Genomic DNA, 15,931 nt, shown 5'->3' with positions numbered 1-15,931 from the left:
GATTTCCTTGGAGGTGTCTAGATCAGAGATGTAGGCCACCAAGCGCTTGTCGATAGAAGTCCCGGATGATCTTCTTTGTTCTGACTTCTCCATTTTTCCATTTGTTCCAGGCAGCAGCAGATGCATTTGATGAAGGCTCAACAATATTGCCTCTTACATGGTCCAGCACTCCTTGATCTTCAAGGGATAGATCAATAGACATCTTCCATCCATGATAGTCAGCTTTCTCACGGAGCTTATCTTCGGCAGGAAAGAGTGTTGAGGACCCCATAATTCTTTTAGGATAGCCTTGCCAATCTTCTCTTTGATGATTGCTCTTGCTCTTGCTCGGGATTTGTCTTCACCTCAGCTCCGATACCATGTTAAGTTATGGTATGTTCTATGCTTATAACAGTTTACTTCTTTTTCTTATTATATTCCACCGATTAGCAATCACATGTACATAAAGTAAAGTGCAGATAGAACATTAAACGATCGACAGAAAACAAGCCAAGACGAGAGACACAAGATGTGGCGGCTAGCCAGGGACAAACCCCACAATGTGTGGGGAAACCCTTTGATCAAATCTTCTTTTATCTTCAATAATTCAGTAGAGAAAAATAGTACAATAAATCTGAGTCATATCAGCAGTAGCAAACCCTAGATCAACAGCATCAGCATTAGTGGCTTCATTATCCAACTAGGGCAGACGATATCTCACAAACCGACCGTCGGATTGACTTCATTCCACCACCAAAAGTTTCGGCTTCCAGAGGAGGTTCAGATGAACCTACAGTGCAGTTCAGATGAGGAGATCTTCTAGGCCACGCAAGTCAATCTTTACTTCTGCAGTTGCAGCTTCAGTTTCAGTAGTTTCTGGCTTCAAACTAGGGCAGTCGATATCTTGCAAACCGTTCGTCGGATTGACTTCATTCCACCACCAAAAGTTGTAGCTTTCAAAGGAGTTTCAGATGAACCTACAACGCAGTTCCAAAGAGGAGATCTTCTAGGCCACGCAAGTCAATCTTTACTTCTGCAGTTGCAGCTTCAAATTCAACAGCGGCTTCACATGTGTGAGAGAGAGAGACCCATTTCAGCGCAGTAGAGAAGAGGCTCATATCTGCACAGTAGAGAGAGAGAGATGTGATGAGATGAGTGAGTCCAAATGAGGGAAAAGTCCTCTTACATTTATACACAACGTTGGTGTGTGAATAGATGCGACTGTTGAGCTTCTGAGCCTACATGAGTTGTAGGTCGGCTTGATAATAATTCCATAATCAAGATAAATTCATATCTCCATGAATACTTATCGGAATCGGATGATCTTTATATCAATCCTACACCTCTCGACGAGAGGAATCTAATAAAAATACTATCAGCCATGAATAAGATGACCCACATGAAGTTTTGCCTTGGTTGCCAATTTTAACATTCATGAACAAGACTGTGGTTCCACAATACACAGATGGTGAAAACACAACACACTGAGAAAAGTGGAAAATAACATCACTTACTCAATACCAAAAAGCACATAGTAGCACTAATAAGAAGTCTAGAACCATATAACTGGGTCTCTCCGATCATCAGATTAAACAACCTGACCATATCAAAAAAAGGTTGTTCAAAATTATGATCATTATAAAGACATATACATCAGAAAAATATATAACATTTTAACACAATAATCTATGTAAAACACCTGATAGAAGGTCCAGTAAATCCCAAAAAATCACTAAAACAGTGATAGCAAGAACAAAAGGAAACCACAACCGACAAGGCCATTATATATATGGCGGTTGATTTGACTCGATGACCTGTCCATTTTCTGATTCGATTATATGCCAGATGTCCACAACCTATTGTAAACCTTCTTTAGAAAGGAAATCTGCTACAATGTTCCTCTCCCCTTGTTTCTTTTCTTTTCAATTCTACCCATTCCATACAACGGTGTCCTATGTTAGTTTTTGGTAGCATTGGAAGTGCTCTAGCCTTGAAAATTGGTGGAGAGGCTAAGGCACATGAGTTCTAAAGAACCCATAAACCATTTGGTGAAATTCCACCCGCATTGTATTCATTAAAATAATTAATATTTTTAATGGAGTTCCGAAGTCTAAACTTAGGGAAATTAAAATATTAATTGGTATTAATCAAAATATGGGTGAGAATGATCTAGAAGGCAGATCAAGTCGTGTTTTAATTTTAGTCGTTGATTAGAGACTTAATCTCGTCGTTGAAGACTCAACAGGAAAAGTATAAAATGGAGGCGTCGGGTTCATTTGGAAATACACACGGAGAGAACGAATTGATCTCGAGTTCGATTTTTGGGGCTAAGAAGCTGAGAAATTCGAACTAAGTGATCATTCTGTAGCAAAGGGGCAATGAGAATTCGGAAGGACTTTTTGGAGAATACTGATAGAGAGGCAAAGAGAGCTTGCAAAGAGGTAGCGCAGTAGCTGGGAGAGCTGACATTGGGCCAGTATGGGCTCATGCAGCCTTGACACAGAGCCAGAAAGGATTGCGCAGAGGGGAAAGCTGCCTGTCAAGCAGAAGCCGGAACAACCGAGAATTGCTAGAATAGCCGGGATAGCTAACGCAAAGGGCAGAGGAGCTGACGCAGAGCCTGAAAGGTTGATGCAGGGCCAGTGCAGAAATAGGCGGGGTTAGTCAGTCTTGTGCCGGATAAGCCGAAATTCTGCCAGGTGAAGTGAGGTAAAACTCACTCAGATTTTCCGCTAGTATTTTGTCTGTAAATGTTTGCTAGATGAGCATCTTAGATTTGTATTCAGATATTTATCATGCATAATAATAAACCCTCAGAGCTGCTGCACCGGTTTTCCTGCATTGGGTTTTTCCGGGGACTATTGTGTCCAAAAATAAGCGTGTCCTATGTATCTTGTTCTTTGCGCTGTTTTCTGTTTCATGAGATCAAATATTTAATTAGTGTAGACTGTAGAAGTAATTTGCTTCAGTATTCAGATGAATAACTTGGTTAATATATGTTAAAAAATCAAGTAGGTGAAGGAAGTAGGGGTTCCTTTGAGTCTAGGAATTTTCACATCCTGAATTCCAGAAGTCCCTGGTACAAGACGCCATGGTGCCATGGATTTCAGAAATGGAACGGTGAATTTTTTAATTTTATTTTGAAACGTTGGTGATGTTGATTCAAATGATAAAATAAGAGTGGAGTGCTAATATAATGTCTCGACCATCTTTTGCATTTTGTGATATTATTTTCTTTTGTACGTGGCCATGATATGGTTCTATCTTTTTTTTTTAGCTGCATCAACCTCCAGGGAAACATTTCGAGCCCTGACCCAAACATGTGGACAAGGGCAACGGCTGTACCATAGCCTTGTGGACCTAGTGGTCCTGTTGAGCTAGAGAGGGAAGATTATGAAATGGGGCATGTAATGTGCGTAGGGGAGTGAAAAATATAAAATGGATAAACAGGACCATGCTACCAAAATCAAGGTTTCCCAAGTAGTGCCCATCCTGAAGTTATAAGCCAGTAGGGGAGATCCCACAAGACTAGGGTTGAGGATTAACTCCCCATTTAATGTGAGGGAACAAGACTACAGTCAAAATCCTTCTTCCAAGTCACCCAATAATCCATATCCAATGTGCCCAAGAAAAAACAAGAATAAGCACCCAATTGCACAATGAAAAACATACTTTTAGGATTGGATGACCCACTTTCAAACATACGCTCTTGACAAGTGGGCGAGGGGACATATGATTGGCTCAAAAAATCTAGGAGAAAAATTATCTTATGGGGTCACCTAGTGGTGGTGGGTAACAATACCCACTGTAATTTCTGAGTTTAATTGGTTTTCTCAGTGAGACATTTTATCAAACAATTTGAAGTCATACTGCTGTAGGTGCTTGTTTCATAATTCGAGTCACAGTCCAATTATATAGTATGAGATTTGCTCATGAAAACACTTTTAAAACAACCACATATCATTCATGTAATACCCATAAATTATTTAGATCATAGTAGAGTGCAAATATAGGAGCATCTTCAGATTTAATGATTGGAAATGAACTGATACATACAATATTCAGCCTCTAATTAAATATGTATCAGAGTTTGCAAACTTGGAGAATGGAATAGAGGAACCTGATATATATATGTGTGTGTGTGTGTCGCTTTAGCAAATTAGCTCTCAATAGAAGCTTAGCCTCTGTATAATATCAACAGGTCGTGCAAGAGGATAAGGAACTGACATACACGCACAAGAAACTCTAACAAGAGGATACCCACCACTCCTTCATATTTCATATAAGTCTTCAACAATGAGATGTATTCAGCTCGACCCACAAACCACAATGCACTTAACTATCAATAGAATGAACTTGACCAGTAGAATGTAGGGAGGATTTCAACCAATGAAGCACGACCCTTATAAGACCCTTCAAGACTCACGAGTCTTACGAGTCATGCAGAAACAAGTCACTCACCTTCAACTTCTCTCTAAAAACTCTCCAAAATCTTCTTTTCTCAAATTGCAAGTGATAGAATGAGGAGAGATTCCTCATTTTTCTCCTTCATTTTATAATTTTGTGGCCACTTTTGCTGCCATTTTATTTTTATTTTTAATTTCATAAAGTTACTTTAGGAACTTTTCACTTTGTAAAATGAAAGTGACTTTTGATTAGCTTATTATATGTCCCTCTTTTCACCCTTTAGCATTTATAATATTTTTCCTAGGCGAATCATGTTCCCTTATTAGAATTTTCCCCGCCTTAGCCTACGAGAACTTATTAGGCTAGCGGATCACTGTTTTGTGTCTCCTAAGTGGTTGGGGACATTACGAATCTCCAGATCAAGCCTTCTACTTAAGAGACTAGTAAAAAGTACTGCTAGTTTTCCTATGCAAGCAATTGCTACATCAGGAAAACATACTGTAAGAGCTTTACTGAACTCAAAAATGGAAAGGCAATGCCATAATGGCATGCGAAAGAGCCAACTAAGTTTATCATCATTTGTTGCATCATGTATTGGCTTCCTTGGCAGTCTTTGAATAGAGCCATTTCAAAAGACAATATAACAAAGAACTCTTCCTAACGTCTCGATAACAAAAATTATTGTTCCAATCAATCTGTATTGTGCTTCCCTCCAACCATTTATAACAAAGTTGAGCAAACTTAACCGTGAAGTTTCTTGGGGCTGCAAACATTTATAACAGAGTTGCACTGCCGTAACAATCAAGTTTCCCAAAATCACCTTTTATTTGTTTATCGTTGTTAGTTTGATTGTGAAGTTTCTTGGGGCTACAAACATTTATAACAGAGTTGCACTGTTGTAACAATCAAGTTTCCCAAAATCACCTTTTATTTGTTTATCGTTGTTAGTTTGATTGTTTTCATATGCTTTTGTTTCTAAGGTTTTGTGTTTATTCATTGTGAGTAGGCTATTTCTATTAAGCAATTTGACAGGAAAGAAGAAATTGTGCCAAAGCAGCATGGAAATATATGTAGAAAAAGAACAATAAATGATGAAAACCAAGAGTAGTAGGAAGAGGATTTGTTATGGTGTCGTAAAACCTTCATTACAAGGCCTACAAGGCCATGATCAAGGTCGAGCCTCAAGAAATAAAATTTGCACTGAACATGAAATCTCCCTATATATCTTCAGCCTTTTCAAGCAACACAAACCTGACGTGATACAAAATGGCATTGAATCACTTCGATAATAATAATCAAAAGATATCACATTGATATACCCACCCCAACTTGATCTCATGCAATCCATTCACCCAATGGACACCCAAAATAGGATCCCACAACAATAACACACACTGGCTTCCTTGGCAGTCTGTCTTTGAATAATGCCATGTCAAAAGACAATATTCTGAAAGATGTGTACCTTGCGAGTACTATTCTCCATTAGATGTTTTTGGTCTTTAAATCTTCAAGTGTTGATGATGTACTCACATTTTCTGGGTTGCAGTCACGAAAGCGTTTCACCATTATTGCAAATAGGACTGAACTCCATCCAGTTATCCATCTCTCCTGATAAACATCTCTTGTATGTAAATCGCAGGGATGCAAAGATTCCAAGCCTTGACCATAGGCAAGGGTCCTCAGAAAAGCTTCTATTGTTGGTCTGGCTGATGAGCTCAATCGCCACTGGTTCTGTTAATGAATTCCTAGAGAAAACAACAGAGCTGAGCTTCAAAGAAGCCAAGCTGTTCGTTATTTCTCTGGAAAGCATATTGTGGGAAAGATTCAGAGAATTAAGGACTTCCGTAGAACCAAGGGTGGAGGGAATGACTCCTGTGAGCTATTGTATGCAAGATTAATGGAAGACAGAAACTTAGTGTCAACCGCGAAGCATGTCCAATTCCTACTGGCAAGTTTCTAGAGAATCCATTTCTTTGCAGATATAATCCAGACAAATTTCCTGCATTTGCAATTGCAGGAGCAATCTCCCCTTCAAAAGTGTTGAAGCTGAGATCCAGCATCGAAACATGTGGGAACTCCAATTTTCCCTGGGAATTCTCCCTTTCAGTTTATTTTTATTCACATGAAAACTCAACATACTCTGACAGTAATATGTGGGAACTCCAACATTCCCCTGGGAATTCTCCCTTTTAGTTTATTCTTATTCACATGAAAACGCAACATGCTCTGACAGTTTCCTTATGACTCAGGGATTTGGCCTGTAGACAAGAATTTACTGAAGCTTTCCTCCACTGCACAAATCTAGCGGAAGGGGGTCACTGAGCTTGTTCTGTGAGACATCAATCATGTTGAATTTAGATATAAATTCCAGATTTGGGGGCAAGGGCCCTGTGAAAAAGTATATAGAGCATGAATTAAGCAGACGAGCTTAAAAATAGCTTTTCATTTTCATATCTTGAGTTTTAGATGCAGATGGCAGAGTTGTTTTTTGGGCTGTTATTAAACCAGATTTGCAAGCAGAGGTTTAGATGCAGATGGTAGAGTTGTTTTTTGGGCTGTTGTTATCAAACTAGATTTGCAAGCCCAAAAATCAGAAATTGAAGCACATCATAGCAGAAGGTCATCATCAGTCACAAACTCCTTCAAGGATTCTCATAGTCTTCACTTCACATCCCTCCTTCAGTTCTAGTGGCATCATCATATCAGGTTTAACTAATAGATTCCTTGCTATGATAAATTGTCAATTTTTATTGTTAATAGTTAATCAATATTTAGTGTTAATAGTTAATCGGTTGTGTTGCATGACAAAATTACAACATCAACATCTTCACAATTCCTTCTATCTTCATTTTTAACTTTAGTATTACATGTTGTCAGTCCATAGTCTTTTATTTTCATAAGCTTGGGACCTCTAATGGCTCTGGCACCAATCTCCAGATCAAGCATTCTTCTTAAGAGACTAGTAAAAATTACTGCTAGATTTCCTACGAAGCAATTCCTACACAAGGAAAACTAACAGATCCCGTAAGAGATTCATTGAACTCAAGTTGTGCAAAGGAAATGCCATAATGGCATGCAAACCAGCCAACTAAGTTTATCATTATCAGTTGATCATGTATTGGCTTCCTTGGCAGTCTTTGAATAGAACCATTTCAAAAGGAATCCTAACAGAGAACTCTTCCCAATGTTTGGATAACGAAAACTATTATTCCTCCACTCAACCATATTGTGCTTCCCTCCAACCATTTATAACAATGTTGATCAGACTTAACAATCAAGTTTCTTGGGGATCAACAGTAAAGTTCTGCTCCTCCACTCAACCCATGTTGTGCTTCCCTCCAACCATTTATAACAATGTTGATCAGTCTTAACAATCAAGTTTCTTGGTGATCAATAGGAAAGTTCTGCAAACATTTATGACAGAGTTGCACAACCTTAGAAATCATGTTTCCCAGAATCACTTTTTTATTTGTTTATCGTTGTCTGTTAAATTATTTTCATCTATTTTTGTTTTTAAGTATTTGTGCTCATTGTGCACAGGGTATCGCTATTAAGCAACTTGACAGACATGAATGTAATGCGAGGAAACAGAAATTTGTGCCAAATGGCAATGTATTATTAACGTAGCAAAAATTGACAATTTCACGAGAAAGGTAGGGAGTTCCATTCTCCTGGAGTCAGCGCCCTCAAGCCAACCAGTGGATCCTACAAACGCACAGACTATAGCTGCAAGGAGATTGTCTACTAAGATACTAATGAGAATATTGATGGACTTCCATTCTCCTGGAATCAGTGCCCTCAAGCCAACCAGTGGATCCTACAAAGACACGGACTGTTGCTGCAAGTAGATTATCTATTAAGATATTACAAAGGCACAGACTATAGCTGCAAGGAGATTGTCTACTAAGATACTAATGAGAGTGTTGATGGACTTCCATTTCCCTGGAATCAGTGCCCTCAAGCCAACCAGTGGATCCTACAAAGACATGGACTGTAGCTGCAAGTAGATTATCTGTTAAGATATTACAAAGGCACAGACTATAGCTGCAAGGAGATTGTCTACCAAGATACAAATGAGAGTATTGATGGACTTCCAAGTTCCATTCTCCTGGAATCAGTGCCCTCAAGCCAACCAGTGGATCCTACAAATATACAGACTGTAGCTGCAAGTAGATTACCTACTAAGATATTAATGAGAGTATTGATAGAGATGACGCAGATACAAGATACATAGATACAGAGTATCCGAGAGCAGGGTTATGGTGCCAGAACTAGATTAAGGGGCATTTCATCATGGAAGGAAGGTCTACTAACCCGCTGACAACGACAACTGAGGTCCGTCACAGTTCCACCATTTTGAGGTATGACTCGGCCAATGCATTTTGAGGTATAGCTCGGCCAGTGCATGGAAATTTTGACAAACTCAAAATTTGTTTAAAAACATCAATAAATGCTGCAAACTAAAATAAGTGGTAAGAATAGTTGGGATGGTGCAGTAAAACCATCACTACAAGGCCATGATTAAAGTCGAGTGTTAAGAAAGAAAATTTGCACTGAACATGAAATGCAGACTCTGGGAGGAAAGAAAAAAATGGATTGCACACTGTTAGCATATCTTCATTCAAAAATAGAGTGTTTGATAAATGTCTTCCATAACAGTTCAAAGCACTGATAGAGAGCTTGAGTTAAAAATGACTTAAAAATGGCTTTTCATATCCTGAGTTTTAGATGCAGATGGTAGAGTTGTTTCTTGGGCTGTTGTTATCAAACCAAATTTGCAAGCAGAGTTTTAGATGCAGATGGCAGAGTTGCTTTTGGCCCGCTTTTATAAAATCAGATTTGCAAGCCCAAATCAGAGATTGAAGCACATCATAGTAATTGAAGCATATCATAGTAGAAGGTCGTTCTCAATTACAAACTCTGAGGATTCTCATAGTCTTCAGAAAGTCGTCATCAAATCGAAGCATACCATAGCAGAATGTCATCATCAATCAGAAAATTCTGGTTTTTGTCTTCACATCCCTCTTCAGTTGGCATCATCATATTCAGGTTTAGTGATTCCATATAAGAAAGTCCTTGATTCTCAGTCTTCACATCCCTCCTTCAGTTGGTCCATACAATATGGGATCCCAATTGAATATTGTCTATCTTGGACAATCAATTGGATATTGTAAATTGCACCATAAACAACATTGCGCCTAAATTGCACCATAAACAACATTGTGCCTATAACTGCAAAATGTGCTGGTTTTGCTTTTACAATAAAAAAAATAGTCAGCAAGTCAGACTTGACAACTCTTCTAACGCAGAGCACCCAATAACATTTTGGACTCGAAGATTTATACCAATGTGTTCAATGTGTTCAGATTTGGCAGCTCTTAAAAAAGCAACAGTCAGCAAGTCAGGCTTGGCAGCTCTTCTAACGCAGAGCACACAATAACATTTTGGACTCGGAGATTTAAACCAATGTGTTCAGACTTGTTCAGAGGCTTTTGGCATCTGTATTCTTGGGTAAAGCGGATACCTATCGTATTTCCTTATTCTTTGTGTTCAGTACTTCCTGCGTCACTATCTCATGTAGTGTTGTTGTTAGTTTTGAAAATATTAATTAAAAACTACTCAACAATTGATTTTCATATCCTGAGTTTTAGATGCAGATGGCAGAGTTGATTTTTGGGCTGTTGTTACCAAACCAGATTTGCAAGCATAGTTTTAGATGCAGCTGGCAGAGTTGTATTTTGGGCTGCTTTTATCAAATCAAATTTACAAACCCAAATCAGAAATTGAAGCACATCATAGTAGAAGGTCGTCATCAATTGCAAACTCTGAGGATTTTCAGTCTTCATCTGAGGATTCTCATAGTCTTCAAGCCGACAAATCAGAAATGAAGCATACCATAGCAGAATGTCATCATCAATCAGAAAATTCTGGATTCTGTCTTAACATCCCTCCTTCAGTTCCAGTGGCATCATCATATTCATGTTTAATGATTCCAGATCAAAAAGTCAGACATCCCTCCTTCAGTTCCAGTGGCATCATCATATTCAGGTTTAATGATTCCAGATCAGAAAGTCCTGGATACTCATAATCTTCACATCCCTCCTTCAATTAGTCCATACAATATGGGATCCCAATTGAATATTGTCTATATTGGACAATCAATTGGATATTGTAAATTGCACCATAAACAGCATTGCACCCAGAACTGCAAAGTGTGTTGTTTTTTCTTTTACAATAAAAACGCAACAGTCAGCAAGTCAGACATGGCAGACATGGAAGCTCTTCTAATGCAGAGCACCCAATAACATTTTGGATTCAAAGATTTATTACAATGTGTCTTTGGTGATGGATACCAATGTGTTCAGACTTGGCAGTTCTTCTAACGCAGAGCACCCAATAACATTTTGGACTCTAAGATTTATACCAATGTTGTTATGCTCTTAACCTGCAAAATAATACCCAGATACAGAATATGCGAAGAAAAGATACCCAGAACACAGAATAGCAATGATTTTATTATTCAAAGAGCAATGTTCACATGCCTCTTCGAGGGGGCAACCTCCAATATAGTAGAGCTCGATTACAAAATAAGACACGATGCTCCTCGCAGGGAGTCTCTATCCTTTATATATGACTCATACATGAAATACCACAGGTCAATACCGTGAGTGTTATTAATACCATCTATCTAATACTACGGCTACGGCCCATTTGCAACTAATTGTGGTCCCGTCATTAATTTCGGGTTAACCACTTACAAAATATATGGGCTTTATTGACTCTTTGACTATGACGTGATCCCAAGACATAAATAAGGGGGTTAGGGTGGGACCCTAACATGCCCTCCCCCTTAAGACTAGCCTTGTCCTCAAGGCTGAAGATGTGGAAACTGCTTAAGAATAGTAGCTGGTTCCCAAGTTGCATCTTCCGGAGAGGTGTCTTTCCATTTGACGAGGACTTCCTTAATCATGCGGCCGCGCAGGTGCTTGTCTCTTGTGGCGAGGACCTGTTCGGGTTGAAGCCAGATTGACCCTTCGTCGTCCAGTTCAGGTAGACTGGTTTGAACTCGACAATTGTTCCCAATTACTTTCTTGAGGCATGATACATGGAAAACTGGATGGATTTTTGTAGTAGGTGGCAAAGCCAACTTGTAAGCCACTTCTCCAATGCGCTGAAGTACTTGGTAGGGTCCATAGAATTTTGGAGATAGCTTCTGACAACCCTTGTCTTTGAGTGATGTTTGCTTATATGGTTGCAGCTTCAAAAAGACTTGGTCCCCTTCTTGAAACTGGCGCTCTGAGCGATGCTGGTCGACCTGTTGCTTCATGCGGTTCTGAGCTTGATGAAGATTCTCTCTAAGATGGGCGAGCATGGTGGCACGGTGTTGTAGGAGTTGATCCACTGCTTGTACTTTGGAGCATCCCTGGAGATAAGAAATAGGGGAAGGCAGAAGTTGACCATATACTGCTTCAAAAGGAGTCATTTTAGTAGTGGCATGATAGTTGGTGTTATACCACCATTCCGCCAGCGGTAACCACTGTACCCAAAGGTGTTGCTTTTCTGAAGTGAAACACCTGAGGTAGGTTTCTAGACATTTGTTGATGGCTTCGGTTTGACCATCCTTTTGCGGATGATAGGAAGTGCTAAGTTTTAGTTGAGTGCCCTGTATCCTGAAGAGTTCTTGCCAAAAATTACTGGTGAAGATCGGGTCGCGATCAGACACAATAGAAGTGGGCATGCCATGTAGTTTGAATATCTGATCCATGAAAGTTTGCGCAACCAAAGTTGGTGTAAATGGGTGGGGTGGGGCACAAAAATGAGCATACTTTGACAAGCGGTCCACCACCACCATGATGACTGACTTGTTCCCTGATTTTGGAAGACCTGTAATGAAATCCATGGAAACCTCCGTCCAAATTGATGTCGGAATGGGCAATGGTTGTAATGTGCCTGGTGTGTTGACGGTTTCTCCTTTGTGGCGTTGACAGACATCACATTCTGCAACAAAAGTAAGGATGTCCTTTTTCATGCCGGTCCAAAAAAATGATCTTCTGGTGCGAGCATAAGTTTTCTGAAAGCCTGAATGTCCTGCAATGGGAGATGAGTGCAATTCGGCCAATATACGACTTTTGAGGGTTGATGTTGGTGATATTACTACTCTGTCCCGGTAGCGAAGAATATCATCCTTCCAGGAGTAGCCCTTGATGGAATTTGGATCAACCTGCAATTGAGAAATGAGTTGGGATAGCCCTGGATGTGAAAACCATTCTCTGCGAGCTTCTTCAATCCATTCTGGAATGGGTAGGGAAATTGCTAGCAGAGTACTTTCTTCCTCAAATTGGCGAGATAATGCATCTGCTACCCTATTGTCTTTCCCTTTCTTGTAAATGATCTCATAATCATATCCCAGCATTTTAGCTAGCCATTTATTTTGTTGTGGGGAAGATAGGCGTTGCTCCAGAAAATATTTAAGACTGTGATGATCTGTGCGGATTTGGAAACGTCGCCCCAATAAGTAAGGGCGCCAGGTGTCGACTACATGTAAGATGGCCATCATTTCTTTTTCATAGGTAGATTGGCCCAGATTCTTCCCACTTAGTTGTTGGCTTGTGAAGGCCAAGGGTCGCCCTTCCCTGTATTAAGACTGCCCCAATACCTGTCCCTGAAGCATCACATTCAATGACAAAAGATTTGTTGAAGTCAGGTAGTGCTAAGACTGGAGTGGAACACATGGAATTTTTGAGGGCTGTAAATGCATGTTGGGCTTCCTCATTCCAGAAAAAGGAATTTTTCTTTAAGAGTTGAGTGAGGGGCTTCGCTATGCGGCCATAGTTACGGACAAATTTACGATAATAGCCGGTGAATCCCAAAAATCCTCTCAAGCTCTTCAAGGTCTTAGGTTGAGGCCATTCTTGCATTGCCTGGATCTTTTTGGGGTCCACCTTGACACCTTCCCGCCCCACAATGTGGCCCAAATACTCAACTTCTTCCATGCCAAACGAACACTTGGACAATTTGACAAATAATTTATGTGGCGGAGCAGTTGCAACAGTAGATCTACATGGTGAAGATGTGCAGCCCAAGTGCCACTAAAGATGAGGATGTCATCGAAGAAGACCAGGACAAATTTCCTGAGATATGGTTTAAGAAGGTGATTCATAAGGCTTTGAAAAGTAGAAGGGGCATTACAAACACCAAATGGCATGACCAGGAACTCATAATGGCCTTCATGAGTTCGGAACGCCGTCTTGGGAATGTCGACTTCCTTCATGCGGACTCCGATTCAATTGATTTTTTTTTTTTGAATTTGGGTATTTTTTCACAAGGAATACAGATCTCCAATTAGATTCTGCAGATCTGGCACCAAGACGTACAGATCTGATCTGCAAATTCGCTGCCCCAGAAACCCTGCATAAATGAAAAAAAATTCTCCACGGTTTGCCCAAGAAAGTGCTCTGATACCACTTGTTGTAGATCTAACCCAGAAATATTATAGATCTGATATGAAAATACATAACAATGCAAATAAACCCAGAAATAACGGGATCTGAATATAGATAGAAATGATTCTCTTTATTATCAAAACCCTTAAGGTAGGGCAACACCATACATTCACTCCTTAAGGAAGGAGAACACTCCACAAGCCATATGCCTGTTCATACAAGAATACTTCTCTTCATGCGAATTTGGTGGTAGCCTGAGCGAAGATCCAACTTAGTGAAGAATTGAGCCCCATTGAGTTCGTCCAGCAAATCGTCAACCACCGGGATGGGAAATTTATCTTTGACTGTCAACTTATTCAGGGCCCTGAAGTCGGGACACATCCGCCACTCTCCGTCTTTCTTGAGCACCATGACCACTGGGGATGAATAAGGACTAACACTGGGACGAATGACACCTGCTTCCAAAAGTTCCTTGATTATCTTTTCTATTTCATTCTTTTGGGTGAATGGATATCTGTATGGCCGCACGTTTGGGGGTTGGGCCCCTGGAACCAATGTGATGCTATGATCGTGTTCCCCTCGCGATGGTGGAAGCTCCTTAGGCTTGTCAAAGACCTGCCGATGTTTATTTAAAATTTGTTGCATCTCGGGATGAATTTACAGGGACTGGGTTTCAACGACCTGGATGGCATTGAATTGAGCTACCACGCCATGATTGCCCTTTTTTAACAATTTTTCCATCCTATGCGAGCTGATGATCGAGGGGGCTCCCGCCTGGAAGCCACGGAGGGTATATGTGTAGTTGTTTTGCTTAAAAATCATATATAACTCCTGGAAATCCATTGTGATTGGCCCCAGAGTGCGAAGCCATTCAGCGCCGAGGACAATGTCGCATCCTCCCATGTGGATGGCAAACATGTGTGTTTTCAACTGATAATCCCTCATTTGAAGTTTGACATTTTCGCAGCAACCTTCACATTTCATTGTGCCCCCATCCGCGATTTGGACTTTGAAGTTAGAGACTGCGTGTACAAAACAATGCACTGCGTCAGCGACTTTTTGATGGATGAAATTATGGGTACTTCCACTATCAATCAAGACTACTACTGGGCGATGTTTAAGAAAACCCCTGATTTTGAGAGTTTGAGGTGAAGAAATTCCTGCCAACGCATTTAGCGAAATAACTGGTTCGTCAGATACCATCACCTTTTGGTTGTCTTCTTCTATTGCCTCAGATTCCTCAAGTGGTGGATCTTCCTCGGTTGAGCTGTAGTCAGTGGCATCTATTTGAAAAAACTTGGGCTCCTTGCATTTATGACCAGGGGAATATTTTTCATCACAGTAGTAACATAGTCCTTGCTTCCTTCTTGCGGCCATTTCCTCAGGTGACACCTTTTGGACCTTAAGTTTCTGAGTCGTGTTGTGAGCTTGTGGGGGACGACCTTTAGTGGGGAAATTGGGGCGGCTGTATTGGGCTGTTATGGCACGTTCCACCTTACGAGCTACCTGGCAAGCCTCCGTCCACGTGGGAGGGTGGTGGAATAGAACTTGAGCTTTGATGGCTTCTTTAAGACCACTGATAAAACATTCCGTGTAGAACTCATCTGAGAGACTCTGAGTGCGGAAGGCTAAGGCTTCAAAAGCGGTGATATATTCATCCACTGTACCCGTCTGTCGGAGCTTAGTGAGACGTCCCAAAAAGGAGTCTCCCTGTTCATAGCGATCTCGAAGAGCTTTGGTAAATTGGGCCCAACTCTGAAAAGGTCCATTGCGACGTTGATGCCATTCCGCCCATTGCCATCGTTCATTGTCCAAGTACATGGTCCCCACCATAAGCTTAGTCCAATCATCTAGGAGACGATTCAATTTGAAATACTGGTCCATTTGTGCTAGCCATGCGGACGTGTGAGAACCGTCAAATTTCTGCATATCCAACTTGGGAGGTCGCTGACTGGGTGGTGAATGGGTGTGCCAAACGTGAGGAGAGTGGCTAGACTCACCCTCATGGTGTTCATGGCCATTATACGGTTCCTCGAGGGCTGGCTCCTTGCCCTTATTGAGTGCTTGCTGTACCTGGCTAGTTAGTCCGCTAATCATCTTTT

The sequence above is a fragment of the Pinus tabuliformis genome, chromosome 1_1, assembly GCF_031772625.1.
Source record: "Pinus tabuliformis cultivar Carrire ecotype Pingquan chromosome 1_1, CPIR1, whole genome shotgun sequence".
NCBI lineage: Eukaryota > Viridiplantae > Streptophyta > Pinopsida > Pinales > Pinaceae > Pinus > Pinus tabuliformis.
This window is presented reverse-complemented; position numbering follows the sequence as displayed.